This window comes from Lepidothrix coronata, unplaced genomic scaffold (assembly GCF_001604755.1).
Source record: "Lepidothrix coronata isolate B3197 unplaced genomic scaffold, Lepidothrix_coronata-1.0 Scaffold104, whole genome shotgun sequence".
Classification (NCBI taxonomy): Eukaryota; Metazoa; Chordata; class Aves; order Passeriformes; family Pipridae; genus Lepidothrix; species Lepidothrix coronata.
In genome coordinates this window covers 3,051,071-3,065,234 of record NW_016690284.1, presented here as the reverse complement: position 1 = coordinate 3,065,234, position 14,164 = coordinate 3,051,071, and the positions used below count along the sequence as shown (strand labels likewise).

Sequence of the window (14,164 nt, the reverse complement as noted above, 5' to 3'; positions counted from 1 at the left end):
GTATTTTACTATTCTGGGACACATGTAATCACCTCAGAAGTCATAGACAGGCCTGCAAAATGTGAATGTCTTATTGAAACCAAATTGGAGCAATACTTTCTGAACTGGATAAACATTAAGAGTGGGTTTTCACCCTGAAAATAATACTTAGAGCAGGACCCATGAAACTGAGGCTCCACTTCTCTGCTCTGTCCCATCCTGCTGCCAAGCCCTGTAGAGACACTAGCACCAGACCCCGAGCAGACTCTGGCTGTAAACCTCCATCAATCCCCCTGCATCTCCTGCAGTCCTCTTTGGCCCTGACAACTAAGTCTCGTGATTGCCTGGATACCCTGCAAAGTTCACATCTTCAAGAATGCTGTTGCAAAAGGATTCAGTTCAGCAAAACCTTCAGTAAGAACAAAGAACTGCTTACAACAGAGCAATTCAGCAATCATTCTGTTTTAACAGATGTCGAAGGTTGTTGTTATGATTTTATTATACTGATCAGTTGCAATCTAATGTTCTCAAAAACACTGAGTGCTGACAGAGGCAGCTCTAGTTGTCTTTAAAAATTTGGTAAATCAGTTTTGTTAAGGAAGAAAATGGAGGAATATTTTTAATAGCTCAGCAGGCAAAAAAAGTAAAACTTACCAAATGCTTACAGCTTTGTTGAATATATTCTGTTAAGCTAAGAAATAATTTTTTAAATTGCAACACTGAATTTTCTTAAGTTGAGTTTTGCACAGGTAAACCATGATAGGAATAATCCTGGAATGATTTTCAAACATTTCACTATGTTTGACTTTCTGCTGAAATGATAGCCCTAGCTTCTTCATATTAGGCTCTAGACCCATCAGGGCAAGAAAATTCCCACACTTCCCCAACAGATATGAAGTGTTATAAAAGTCCAGGGCAAAATTAACTGGCTATTGTCTTTGTATTGTGGTTCTGTGCATGCATAATCTGTCTCTGAAGAAATGCTGCAATATTATAATCTGAGAAAAAAGATGAGTGTCTAATAGCTTACAAACACCATCTCTGACTACAACACTGTGGCCATCAGAAATTGTCATAGAATTTATCAGTGACCAAATATTTTGGTGACTCTACCACATATAGTCTATTGCAAAAGAGAGAATGTACAAACAGTTTACTTCAAATTAAAACTACTGCACTTAAGTCTCCCTAATGGGGAAAAAAACCCCAATAAATCAAATCAAACAACTATGGACTGGAACTGGAAAATCTTTTCCTTTTGTAAAGCTCATATTCAACAAAAGAACACATGAAAGAGAGAGCTGCTTATCTCCTGAAGGTCTACATATGTCAGCAGCTCTGATCTCTGGAATTCAACAGAGATTTAGTTTGATTGGGAACTGTTACTTCATTCAACACACGAAAGTTGTGTTTTTCAAAACCAAAATATTGTAAATGCTCAAAGGAAGTATGCTTTATGAAGTGCAATCTAATCATAATACCCATTAACCTCTCAGTGGCATCACTAATTTGAGAAGAATACACTGAAAAGGTGATTGGTACCTATGATAATCCTAGCATTCACTTTAAAAATGTGTAATTCATGCCCCTACTTTATAGAAATAAGAACTGTAGCTAGCACAAAGAAAACAAAGAATAAATTACAAATCAAACTTAGTGAACTTCTCATACAGCTGACTCCCTTCTCATTGTGGTACTGTGAGCCTGGAAAATAAAACTCAGTACTGCCATAAAAATACTTGTTACCCACCAAAACAGCAGCTTGTATGCTTGCCCAGCACACCACCATGGGATACCTTCAGAAGCCTTGTTATATATAGCAGAGCAACTGCAAGGAATAACTGCTGAAGTGCAGGCAGCAGCTTCTTTTTAAACCAATGCACTTTGCATTGAAAAGTAATTCAGACAGTCTTTTTCCTCCACAACAGTCACAGCTCTCCCCACGTGTCAGGCCATCATGATGGAGCATTCCTGCTCCTGTCCCTGACAAGTAATACATAAAGCCAACAGGAGAGACAGAATAACTCTTTGGATGGGTTTGGAAGAAAGGCTGCAGCCAACTCCTCCTTGACCAAGAGAGGAAGCTTCAATATTTAAGAGGAAAACATGTGAGATATGTTTCTTTGGAGAGTTGCCAGTTACAAAAACAAAAAAGTGAGGAAAAAAAATCTAAAAATGCAAAGCAGTTTTTCAATGCCTTTAATTTTGCATAAGAAACAGAGCCTTTGAATACAGTACTTTAAATCACAAAATCACAGAATATGCCCAGTTGGAAGGGATGCACTATCCCCAAGAGTCACACCAAGAATCCTTAAACAAAGGTTGCGCTAAAGTGACAGTGAGGCTTCATATGATTTTACTAGTTGTTTCTATATAATAGAAAACACATACTTTTCTCATTTTAAAACACGTCTTATTTTTTCCACATCATGTAATAAGGTCTAATAGCTATAGGGAACTTAGTTATATACTGATAATTACATAATGAATGACATAGTTAAAAAAAAAAAAGCCATTTGCCCTTATGACCATGTTAAGGTTTCAGGAATGGGATTCCAATCCTTACTACTTTGAGAATTAAAAAAAAACCCAACAGACTTTTGGAAAAAAAATGTTAAATACAGATGAAAAGCAGAAAGAGGCCAAAAGCACTTGGACAAAGTTATTGAAAGGTCAACACTAATCTGATCCCTTGTCCCCTCCTGCCTAGAATTTTCTTCAAATGTGAAATTCTCAGTGCTGTTCCAAATCACTATTGCCTGTATTCTTATATTACTTTGGAGATGCAGCATGCATGCACCCAAATGGGTGGCATGTTATACATTTTAAAGCACCACATCAAAGTAAAAAGAGCTTATGCAAATAAAAATAGTTAAATCATCTCATCTCCCAACAAGGTAAATCTGCCTATATAGGAAGGCAGAAGAGCTACTGTGAAGCATAGCATATGTAGCCTGTTCATCAGCAGCTTGCACAAATGGTGCTCCAGATGTATAGCTGTTCGAGACAGCCCAAGGCAACAATTTTGATCAATTCTAATGTGATAAAATGCTGTAGGGAAAGTGCAGAAATGTGTTTACATCAGCCTTTAATTAAACTGTTGTTCGCTTCCAAAGAACTTTAGGAAACACTAATGAGACATGAGTTTTGGCAATTTCCGCATCAGAGCAAAGACCCTCTTCCTCAGTCTGAAGCATCGTGCCATCCAGGCAATTCCTGGATGAATGTCACCTTGGCACACCACTTGGCAAGGCCACCTGTTAGAAAAAGTCAGCTGGAATCGAGCAGTGATCCAGAGCAAGTTTAAACGTCTACCTGCCTGTTTCTGGACAGATGACCTGCTTTCTAGCTCACCACCACAACATAGCAGCTTCGCTTTTTTTGCTGATGACACATGCTCATGAGCGGAGTTAGAAGAATCAATAAAGAAATATTAACTATCTTTTAATCCAGTTAATTCTTGAACTCTTCTTATTAATATATTTTCTACTGCTTAGTTTCACAAGTCTTTCTTTACAAGAAAGACTTGCAAACAACAATCTGTAAAGATTTATTTTACAACTTATTAGTGTAGCATCATCTCCAGAGAAAACAAAATAAAACCATGTCCAATTTTATGTATCACCACAGCGAAAGAGGAAAACTATGCAGTCTATAGCACCTCTGTCAAGCTATAAGAGGTACCTTTTCATGCTACAGTTTTAAATTAACTGATCCTTTCCCAGAGGCAGTAATTAGGATAATTTCTGGTGTCAGGACACACTACATGCATCACATCCAGCTGGGCCTCACTCTCCACTGCCTTCATCACATCTGGTAGGTATGTACGAAGCACACGTGAAAACTTGGGCAAAATTTTAAATTCACATTGTATAGGTGTATGATGATGAAGAATCATAACAATTTCCATGGTACTCAGAAGAATCTGTTTTGCTTTACACTTGCGCATGTGAAAAAGGAGCACAGACACTCTGAACAGAGTCAACATCACCACTTTTCAAATAAACTCAATCTGATTTCCTTTAGCACTGTAAGCATTATATATTTCTCAGCTGTGGGTCTTAATAAAGTACCTAACAATGAATACTGACAGATGAGTGACTTTAAAGCACAGCCATCTCTCACTTATTGGAAAAAGGCTTTGTTATATCTGTCCTAAAGACTTTGCACCAGGGCTGAATGGAAAGTAAGAATCCTGCAAATTAAAACATTTTAATTCATTTATCTTTTCAACAAAAAGAAAAGAAATGGGGACATATTTTTGTGAATAAATAGAAGAGAAAATCAGATATGCCTGAAAAGCTGGGTGTCTGAGATACCTGACGTCTGTAGCAGAGAACGACTGGCAAGAGTTCCTATTCTGTATCAGACAGAGATTAGCCTTTGCAACTAGCTCTTCCCTTTAAGAAATCTGTGCTCTAATCAATGACTTGTTGGTGTCTCATTGCCCTTTACTCTAAGTTTTATTTTGGACTAGAGAGAAACCCTCTTAAAATTTTATTTATTTATTTACATTAAAAAATCAGTTCTGGTAAACTATGTTTTCCTGTATGAAAAAAACAACAAAATAAAACAAAAGCAACAAAAATTCACAATCACTTCTCTTCCGTTAATTTCTGAGACATGTTTAGAAATACTCAGGGTGAAGGCCTTTGTAGTCACTTTTGAGAGAAACAGTGGGGTCTTACATGAAGATGCATGAGCAGCTGAGAGTGTTCTGAACTTTAGGAGCAGCCTGTGTTAAGGTTTGGAGAAAGTTGCTCACTTCATGTTTAAAAAACTGATCTCCATTTTATTTTTGCTCCTATATCAAGTGTGGAAAAGCATTTTACATATGAAAATTTTATACTAGATCAGAATATTTCAGTGTACAAAGATTTGATAACCTCCCATCTTCAAATCAGCCTACTTAGTGCCAATGTTATTTTCACAGGCATACCTCCTCTATTACACAATCCAGTCTACCAGACTGTGACACCTGTTTTCCCATCAGGAACCATGCCCAAGGCTAATTAAACACTCTGTCATGCTATTCTGCCATTTCACAACAGATAAGCCACTTCAATCTATTATCTTTCGTGATTTGTATTGAAAAACTTGGGAAGCTAGACTAGAATTTCTATCAATATCATTTTCAGTATTGTAAGCTGTCAAGCAAAACAATAAAACAATATTTCAATTTCGAAAAGCTACAGCAAAATGACTAAATTACTTGCGATACCAACTGAATTATGTCTTTGTTCATTAGTCCTCTAATAAATTGCACTATTTTATTTTGTATTGCTCAATGAGTATTAATATACATAAGAGAAGTAATACAAGAACTTCCAGACAAATGAAACACAAAAGCTGAAAATCCTTTAAATGGTGTGGACATGTCATTCTTCTCATCCTTACCCACATGAACTTTCAGAATACTCTACTCCATTACTGACTGCCACATTCTGTGGGCTGTGTTGACTTCAATTACTTTCTTTTCCTCAACAGAAAGGGGTTTGTAAAACAGACAGCATATTTGGGGAGGGGGAGGATAGGGAGATATGCTGGAAACCCAGATGAACCTATCTAGAAACAAATGCAGGATGCTTTTTGTTGGTGTTTGTGACTAACTGTATAAAGTTGGTCAACTGAAATACTCCATTGCATTACTGATTATCCTATATTTTATGGACACAAAGCAAAACAACTCAGTATAGCTCCTGTTAAAATTATATGCACAAGCTTTTGGAAAGTATAATTCTAGTGCATGGTCATTTAAGTTGGGGTAATTAATATATGTTTCCTAAAATTACCTTTTGAAAATTTTTTCACTTTTAACAAAAGCCTTTTCATAAAACAAGGCATGAGGAAAGCTAGGATGGTCAGATTAAAGCATAAATATTGAATATGTGTGCATCAAAACCATCCATATCCCAAAGTAATTTCAAAAAACATTCAACAGTAGGGCAGGACATACAGACCTAATCCCATAACAGTTGTTTGACTGCATCATATGACATGTAAGTAATTACCTACCATAGTGAAGAGATTATTCCTATTTAAATTTGTATGTATTCCCAATAAGATCAGGCTGAAACTATGGCATGCTGTTCTGCAAGAACTTTGGGCAGAAATTCTTAGTTCCCATTCTTCAAACCCATCTTGTCACTCCTCACCAGAAAGCAACAGTAAACCTCCTAGGTAAGGTTAATAATCAGCATGACTATGATCTGCTGGCATAAAGCTGGCCAGCCTTCCTCACCTATCCTCACCCTCAGCTCATACCAGAAACATGGTGCAGCTGTGTGAGCCGCAAGATGCTGGTGTCACCACAGAGACAATGGGGATCTGGGGTGTTGCTGCTGGAAAAAAGTGAGAATGTCTCCACCACCTCCCACAGGGAGCAGCCGCAGAGTGCCAGACTACACCTCTGCAGCTTCTCCTGTCTCAGGTCTTCCTACAGCTTCAGACTCAGTTTATCCAACCACCTCTGTACCAACACAGCCATCAGATGTCATATGGGAAGTACTCAGGAGTAATATAGAGCTCAGTGGGGTTGCCACCTGTTAAACATGGAACACCCACTGCAAGTAATGAGGATGATTTTGGAAACAGAGGTAAAAAGCATCAGACCAAAAATACAGCACTGCTGTAACGAATATATATACCATCACTAACAAAGCTACATGAGGCTCCAAGAAATCTGCACTGCCATAAAAACCCTTAAGCAGTTACAGGGTACTTTAGGTATTTGACTACTTTTTAATTTAACTTTACACTTCAGAAACAGACTGGGCCATTTTATCATCTATGAAGCAATATTGAGAGATTTGATTCCAGCAGATAGCTGTGACAGAAGAGCATTCTGGGAGACTGAGAAAATCTTATTAAAAAACAAAACAAATTATAAAGACTTTGGAGTACATTTCAGTCATTTATTAAATTATCCTACAGAAAGTCATCCCGACTTCGAGGAAAATGTACAGCTATAACATCTCATTAATGCTGAGACTCCAAGGACCCTGGCTAGAAGATAAAGTCAACATTGTAACCGTAACTGCAAAAGTCGGAAAAGTATTCCCAGTTTCTAATGCAATAGGATTAAAGGGGAATTTGAGATAAAATCATGTAAAGGAATGGTCTTGAATGGAGAGAAAATCATTAACTCATTTAAATATACTACTTTGATCAAGTTTGATACAGATTGTATGAAAGCAGTAAAAAAGAGGACCTTTTCAAATATATCTATCTATACAGCACAGAAACAAAGAATTTATGAATGAAGACAAAAAAGGAGAGGTGTCCAAAAGAGTTTCATTATGTGTGCTAAATTACTTTTTTAATCTCATGTATGTCACATAACAAAAAAAATTCTAGTGAGGTACTAGATACCTATTCCTTTCGTAAGTGAAGATATTCTGCACCGCATCAGTTAAATCATACAGGATAATACATACCCTACAAGGTCTACTACAAGCTTATCGGTTTCAAAAATACTAATGAAATCTCTTATTCAGCAACATTGGGACAGGAAAATGACACATCATAGTTCCTGGGCCAAATCTTGCATTAATACATGCATTTTATCACTAATTTCAATTAAAGGACATCTAGAGTCACCATCAAGGTAACATGATGTTTCCACAGAATAAAGTTCACTGCAGAATAAGTGCTACGCATACAAGAAAAATATGCTTTTGCACTTACATCTTTCACTGGTCTATATGGGGGATCTTGAGTGTATTTCACTCACTAATCATGCACAGAAAACATTAATTAATAGGTCTTTCCACAATATATTTGTCAGAACAAAAGACAAAGAACCTGTAATGAGATTTTTTTACAGTGACTTTATTGAGCAAATAACAGCCATTTCCAGGAATGCAAAAAAAAGCAAACTTTTTTTGTATGTTTTCCACTGTATCTCCTACTCCTGTGTTTGTGTTTCTCTCTATTTCCAAATATTTCTTTACTCCTCATTCATTCAAAAACTGAAGTTTTCATGGGCTGAAAGTCAGGTCACTGCTCTGCCCAGAATAAAAAATTCCTCATCTGCTTCTCTGAATATTTGAAGATACTAATGAACAGGTTGCAAATTGGTCTAAAGCTATTATAAAAACAGAAAAAAAGTATAATCTCTGTTGCTTTACTTTTTGGAGAGAGTGTAAACTTAACATAATTCCACTCAGTAATGGAGGATGTAAATTTTCTTGATGTAGAAACACCTTCACTCATTTTGAGATAACATTTTGGCTATCCTGTTCACACATTATTATTTTCTCTTTCTCTGTATTTTTATTAAATAAACATTTGAAAGCACCTTCATCTATTTTTCTATACTTAGTGCCTTTCAAACTTTAAGAATAAGAAAGCACTTTTCATCTTCATGAAAATAATATTTTACTTATTTTATGTACTAGCAGCTTTTCTTGCCGAATTGCCCCTATGGAAACAAAAAGTAAAGCAATTCCCTATTGGTTTTAAATTTGTTTTAACTATCACAGCAGAAATATTGATTTTTAACAAGTAGACACAATGTTCATTCAATGAAAACTACCAATGTCTTGTTCTGCAACCAAGAAGAAAGAAAACCCAAACTGTCGCCTCCCAAGTATGACTTACTCACTAGAGTTGTTTGTTACTGTGATGCCTCTTTCAGCATCATAGCAGGCAACAAGCTAAGAGAAGTCATGGTTAAGAATTTTCTCTGGAAGTACACATTAAGAAGTTACTCGGTGGAAAGTACATCTCACTTTATGAAAGTGAAGTTATGAAAGTTATGAAGTTATGAAAACATCAACTGGCAGCATTTGACTACTGTGCTAACTAGCCAAAAACACTAGTTCACTAAGTTTATACATATAAGTCTATACTAGTTAAAAACATAGAAAATTTTATCTATTGAGATAGCTAGATATAAAACATTTGTGTGTGTATATATTTCTTAAAGAGTATTTTGAAATAACAAAAAACACAAAGGCAGAAGTAACAAGTTACTAACAAGACATAAACTGCTTTCAAACAAGCTTTGAGATATAAGGATTTTGAGAACTCGGACTGAGTCACAAACACAGAACTGCGTATATTAGACATTCATTAAGGTAAATGTTTGCAAGATGAATTAGTCTGTTAGATGGAGTCTGTGTTTCTAAAGCATTAACCTTCAGAAACAGCACCAGGAGCTGGAAAAAATTCCAAACCCTGTCTAACACAGGACACCAAAAAGCTAAGGTGATCTGTTACTGTTCTCAACTCCTGGACCACATTAACAACTTCCTCTTTTAGTTCCCTCACTTTGAAAATTAGAACATCCTCCCTTGACGATTGATGAGCCGAAGGCCCAAGAACGAAAGAGCCATTGGGAAGGATCCCAGTGGAGAAGGACTGTCCCATGGATGGGGATAAAGCAAAAGGGGACAAGTGTCCAGAAGAGGGGTATCCGACAAAGGGGGTTGGGACCTGAGAAGTGGAGAGTTCAACAGCTGCTGGCCAAACAATCAGTGAGGGTGGTCCAGCTGTTTCAGTTTTAATGGTGTGCTGGCATCTTGGCTCTTGACTGTTGGTAGAAGTGGGTGAGGTGTAAGAGAACTAACATGATGAAGAAACTATAAAATTCACTTCATTGTATATTGACATTCAGTATTTCTAGACAACTGACTACTATGGAAAGCCACATGAATCAACTTTTATAACAGCATGCATAGTTGATAACCCCTGTTTTATTTATTTCCAATGTACACATTTTTGTAACACTAGAACAGTAAAACAGATCTCAAGGACAGACACTGAAATTGTCTGTAACTATGTTAATGAACTTTGTCAAGACAGCTTTCAGAAAGAAAGCCACATACACACACACTCTGCTCCCCTCTTGTCATATTCCTGTTCCCTTAAAGAAACGGTTAAGGAAGAAGCGTCTGATTTACTTACACGTTAGTAAATCAAGATGTCCAACAACAGTTCTTAGCCTATTAGGTCCTAAGTGCTCTTTATCAACTGCACTAGTAACTAATTTTTTATGTATTTTTAATAACTTCCTCTTCCAAATTGTGAGGTGGATTGTTTTTTTTTTCTACCTGCATAAAATTTCTAAATTTATAAAACAGTCAGCAATTTTACTCATGCAGAAACTTATATTTATTTCACAAAGTCTTACTACTGCAGGAACTCAAAATTTTGTTTCATATGGAACCATGTAAAGAATTGAGTAACAGCAACCTGGAAAAAAGAAGACTGGAAGAGATCTACAGCAAGTTATTTTTTAGATATAAAATATATTTTCTACTGATAGAAGTGTTAAGACACGATTCAGACATTTTTGAAGTTATTAAGACATCCAGTTGGAAGAAAATAAGCACAAGAGAGAATAAATAACTTGCACAACATCTCACAGAAGACACAGCATTTGAGCTCCTAATTGTCATATTAGGACCCTACTTTTAAGTAATGCACCATTCTCAGAGATGACTTCACTTTCTGGGACTGTGGGATGTTTGAAGAATGGTTAATTACTTGGAAGGCTAATGGCAAAGAGAAGGTTTGGGAGAAATAGTTGCAGTTATAAACCTGCCTATTTGCTCTACCAGAAGACATCAAATCTGTCTCAAAAAATCATGGAAATCGAGTAAGGTTTATAAGTATTTAAGACAGCAAAAATAATGGCCTGAACTACAGACTCTTCCCACAACAACTGTATGGCTGTACAGTAAAAAAACACATTGTAATTCTGCAGTATTTTTTTTAATTTGTTTTTGAAACTGTTACATATACTCTTGTGGTTGCATGTATTTTTAAAATAGTCACAAACTTTTTTGCAAGGCAATGAAGTAAACATCCGGGACAGTATCATGGTTTCATAAGATTTTCTTTTCTTCCATAAGGATTTATAATCTGACTTAAATAAATACAAATAAAAAACTATTTTCAATTTTAATTTTGGTTAATTAGAGGAAGTTTTATATTTTTATATCAGATCAGTAACGTAATTCTTTGTGGATTGTCTTTAACCAAGTTTATGCCATTTCTAAACTTACTATTTTTCAAATACACTGACTTATTTCTGCCCAGAATTACATCCTCAAACAGCCAGCTCCCTGAAAATAGACTATAAAGTACAACATCTGGAAATCTTATCAAAATATTTTTGGCAGCAGTATAACAGGAAGACAGTTAACAGCAAAAGGACAAAATCTGGAGTTTTGCAACTGAAAATAGATTCTGGTATGAGCAAGATTTTGCTGTAACTGGGGTAGATTTACTTTACTTAGTTTCACGAATGCCACGTCCTGGCTACATCACAAGTACTCCTGTAGTCATTTTGCTACCCCTCATGATGCGTACTTGCACAGAGAACCTATAGAAGCTATGGAGATTACAGCAGAATCACTCCTCTCCTAATGTCCACTCACTGACTAAACTTCATGGTATTTTGTTTTTGAAAACAATGAAAGGTTGGTCTAACTTGTTCTACCCCACTGCAAATTTTCATCTGTCCTCTTTTAATCTCAGTATATTTATGTGGTACTCATTAATTTTTCTCCTGTTTTCTCTATCAAAATTGTAAGATATCTCTTACACACCTATGAAACTCTATGTTATTACAATCTGCTTCAGCTAGTATTGTTTTATTGTGTTTATTTCCAGTTCCAAACTACCACCATCAAGACATTTCTGCTTTTTTACAAATAGAGTTAAAGATTTGAAAAGCCTGCATAATTAAAGAGTCTTTCAAAGCTATCTAATTGCAACTTCTATGAAAATACATTACACTTAGATATGGAGATGAAGAAATTAGATCTGTCTATCTAAGCTCAGAAGCTCTCTGTCAGGTTTGAAACTTAGACAATGAAACTGAAATTAGTAATGCTGTATCTTAGTATCAATCCCATTCTTCATTTTATTTCTCTTAGAAAAGTTAAAATTGCACTAGAGTGAAAGACAAGCTATCTACCCATAAACACGATATCTCTGCATAGTCTTATTTGTGGGTACTGTGGAAATATTCACATTTCTGATGCTGATGACCTTTGGACGCTGCCTGAAGAAGCAGTACCTGTTGTGACTATATGTGTTCCCTATTGACACCATATGAACACAAATGTGAGCCCAAATGGCTTATTTCTTTTCATTTACCACTAACTTCATATGGCATGTGGATATCCATAGGAGGGAAGTAACACCAGTGAGATCTCTGGCATAGAAACCACCTTCAAACTGCTATCGCTATTAGCTTTGTGTTTTCAGGAGTAAGGAAACAGAAAAAGAGGTTTTCATAAGCACCATATCATGGTAAGATCACTGTGTCTAAAGGGAGCTTTATACAGATACGTGCTCTTATGAATCACAGAATCATCATAGAATATCCTCAACTGGAAAGGACTCACAAGGATCATCAAAGTCCAGCTCCTGGCCTTGCACAAGACAGCCCCAAGAGCCACACCATGTGCATTGTCCAAACACTTCCTAAATTCTGGCAGGCTTGGTGCTGCGACCACTTCTCTGGGGAGCCTGTTCCAGTAACCAATCACGCTCAGGGTGAAAAACCTTTTCCTAATATCTAACCTAAATCTCGTCCTGACACAACTTCATGCCATTCTCTCGAGTCCTACCACGGGTCACCAGAGAGCAGAAATCAGGGCCATGAAGATGATATCAAGCATGTTACAAACTAGCAGCAGAACAAATACACCAGGAGCTGCCACATACCCCTTCCCAGTGAGGCCACGCATCAAGGACAGGCATTGCAGTTACCCCCTTACAGGGTTTTTACAACAGCAGGATAACCTCAGAAAGTGATTGGAGCCAAACATAACCATTTAGGGGCAAAAGGCTTATGTTTCCCTCGAGCAATGGTTTTCACATTGGACAGTGGTGCCTTTGCAGGAATGGAAGAACATCTTAAGGACAGAAAAAAACAAAAATTCTTTATAGTGTCTCAAAGACAATCTCTCTGCCAAGGATCCAGTAAAATTTCACTAGGTGCAGTAGTTCTGGAAGACACAATATTCAGGGAGGCATGCCAACTCCAGGAAGTAAAAGTAAAATACACTGATTTAAGTCTGCCTCCTTTATTCTCTCTTCCTCATTTGGAGTTCACTGGTTTATAAAACATACAGAGTTAAAGGCTGTTTCAGTCCAGAAGTCTAGCTACCCTGTGGCACAGAAATTAAGTAAAGGTTCATTGTAAATATACTCAAGCAGTCTGAATTTTAACATTGTTCACCACTGATAATTGTAACATGAAGAAAGCTGGTAAAACTGAACAAATCCAGGGTTCATGGAACATGGTTCTTTGCAAGCAGAATGATTCAAGACCTAAAATGTAATTGAGATACTTCAGAACTATAGAGATAATTCACGAAAGGCTCTGTCAGCAGGACTTGTGCTCATATGTCAATACGGCTCTGCACTTGTCAGAAACCCCTATAGCTCACTCAGCAGCACAAAAGGACTTAATTTCAAAACTGGAGACCAGTTTAGAGAAAAACAATGGGCTGTTTTAACAATTACAAAAATAATTTATCCAAAAAAATACAAAATTTAATTGAGGTACAATCTGATCTTTCATGAAAATACTAAAATTTCCTGGCAAAACAGGTAGGAAAATATTTTGCATAAAGAGGAAGATTCTGGCTGTCAGAAGTCCTATTTTCTGTTCCTAAATTTGGTTAGGCAAAGCCACAGGTAAGATTTTTTGTAAAGATTCAAAAGTGAACCCTGCAAGCAGCTAAAAATAAGACAATACCTGAGCCTCCATGAGAAAAAGCAAGTACAGAAGAAATTATGAAGAAAAAGACTAGTAAATATTGCGTGAGAGGAACAGCCTAATAACGAGACCACAGATCAGAGGGTAAGCAGAAGCAGATTAAAAGGAGACCAACTACAACAGAAATGCGAAATTAAAAGACAGCTAAAATAAACACCAATCACATGCTACCTTGCACATGGAGATGAAGCAGAAAACTTAGCAGGAAAAAAAGGAAAGAGAAAGAAAATGGAAAAAAAAAAGCCTTAAAACGATATAAAAATGAGATAAAACCAAAGGGTCAGTCAGTTATTGAAGAACAGAGAGCAATGATGAGCAGTGGACGTGGAAAAGAAGGGCAAACATCAGAACATCAGCAAGGGAGGCAATGTCTTTTTCTCTGTTTCACTTGTACATACTGTACTGCACATTTCACAGACTCTCCAGATAGCTGCAGCACCA

At 36.6% G+C, this 14,164-nt stretch overlaps 1 protein-coding gene across 7 annotated transcripts in view; it reads right to left on the bottom strand.

The window, feature by feature from the left end:
- The window catches only part of NFIB (nuclear factor I B), a 169,203-nt gene that overhangs the window by 44,143 nt on the left and 110,896 nt on the right, over positions 1–14,164 (bottom strand). The window lies entirely within an intron of this gene.